The sequence below is a fragment of the Apium graveolens genome, chromosome 11, assembly GCF_009905375.1.
Source record: "Apium graveolens cultivar Ventura chromosome 11, ASM990537v1, whole genome shotgun sequence".
Lineage (NCBI taxonomy): Eukaryota > Viridiplantae > Streptophyta > Magnoliopsida > Apiales > Apiaceae > Apium > Apium graveolens.
In genome coordinates this window covers 66,668,095-66,670,146 of record NC_133657.1, presented here as the reverse complement: position 1 = coordinate 66,670,146, position 2,052 = coordinate 66,668,095, and the positions used below count along the sequence as shown (strand labels likewise).

The following is a 2,052-nucleotide window of genomic DNA, read 5'->3' as shown; positions in this document are numbered from 1 at the left end:
CATGATTTCATATGAACCCATGATGGCGATAAGTTCTATTATGGGCTAATCGTGATCATGGGGTTGCAACGGATTTATTATGGAATTCTTTAGTTAATTGTTTAATACTTTAGTGTGTGATGATTGCATGATATCTAGTATTGGTTGTGCGTATTCGTCTTATGTGCGTCGCGAACATATAAGATAGGGTGTTAATCTCTTGTGAAGCGACGGTGGATCTTGAGATTTAGAACTTGCCATGCTAGCATAGGTTCATGTACGTTGTGCATGATTAGTGGGTAACTCTAACAGTTTTATTTGCCCTATGTAATCAAAAGGAATAACTTGTGCTTAAATCGTTGTGTTGTCAATTTCTGTAGACATATAGGAACTCAACATAATTGATGACTATTCAACTTCTATCTTAATTGTGGATGTTTGGTAGAATGGTATTAGTACAATGAAAGTTGGCTTTTATCAGTTCTGTGTTATTCGATTAATATCATCACTGTCACATGCTAAAGGTAATAACAATGGCTATAGAAGGAAGTAATAATGAAGTTGTGATCTCATGAGTGTTTTATTATTGATAAATTGAAGTGTTAGTTAAGTGGTTAATTAAGTAGTAATTATAGTTAATATTTAATCAACAATTTTAAGTGTTATTATCTTAACATTGAGAAGTAATCATACATTGGTGAGTGAGTTTAATTAGACAATAACTTAGTCTGAGTCTCTGAGGGAACGAACTAGAAAGTATTCTATATTACTTGCGAACGCGTATACTTGCGTGAATATTAGTGCATGTTTTCGCCCTAACAAGTTTTTGGCGCCGCTGCCGGGGACTCGGCGTATTTGTTTAGTTTATGTACTTACCATCATTGGTCATTAGGACTCAGTGATTAGGATGTAGTAGTTAATTACTCTTTTCGGTTGTGTTTCAGGTACTTTAGCAAGCGTTTATGCAAACTCGTTCTCGTGCTCGCAAGAGGACTTTAGATACAGCTGAGGAGAAAGACGAAGTTCTTGATACTCCGGAGAAGTTAGATTTTGAGGATTCGGATTCAGGAAATTGAGCAGAAAGAACCAGTAAACATGGGAGATCGTATTGTTCAAGCTGATCCAGCTCTTATGGATTTTTCTCGGCCTAAAATTGATGACATTCAGTCAAGCATCCTTCATCCGGCTATTCAAGCTAACACCTTTAAAATCAAGCCGGGCACTATTCAGATGGTGCAGAATTCTGTTTCTTTTGGAGGAGCGGCAACTGAAGACCCCAACATGCACATAAGGAATTTTGTCGAGATCTGCAGCACTTTTAAGTATAATGGCGTGACTGATGAGGCTATCAAGTTGAGGCTTTTCCCATTCTCACTGAGGGATAAGGCTAAAGACTGGTTACATTCTGAACCAGCTGGGTCCATCACTACGTGGCAAGATCTTGCGCAAAAGTTTCTGGTGAAGTTTTATCCAATGGCAAAGACTGCTGCTATGAGGAATGCTCTTACTCAGTTTGCGCAGCAACCTACAGAATCTATGTGCGAGGCTTGGGAACGCTACAAGGAAATGTTGAGAAAATGTCCACATCATGGAATGCCGGATTGGATGGTAATCACTGGTTTTTATAATGGTTTAGGGGCCCAATCTCGGCCCATGCTCGATGCAGCAGCTGGAGGAGCCTTATGGGCTAAAAGCTATACTGAGGCGTATAATCTTATAGAGACAATGGCTGCAAACGAGCATCAAAACCCAACTCAGAGGATGACGTCAGGCAAGGTCGCAGGTATTCTGGAAGTTGATGCAGCCACCGCTATTGCAGCCCAGCTCCAAGCGCTATCAATGAAGGTTGATTCTCTGGCTACGTATGGAGTTAATCAAATAGCTATGGTTTGTGAGCTTTGTGCAGGTTCTCATGCTACGGATCAGTGTTCTCTTGTCAACGAATCTGTTCAGTATGTGAATAATTATCAGCGACAACAACAGCCGGTACCAGCGACCTATCATCCTAACAACAGAAATCATCCAAATTTCAGCTGGGGAAATAATCAGAATGCTATTCAGCCACCATATCAG

General features: G+C 40.1%; 1 non-coding gene across 1 annotated transcript; it reads right to left on the bottom strand.

Moving 5' to 3' along the window:
* Window positions 1-1,467: 1,467 nt before the first annotated feature.
* On the bottom strand, window positions 1,468-1,574 carry LOC141698713 (small nucleolar RNA R71). The gene has a single exon (XR_012565218.1). It is a non-coding gene; the product is annotated as a small nucleolar RNA R71 (small nucleolar RNA).
* Between the last annotated feature and the right edge of the window lie 478 nt (window positions 1,575-2,052).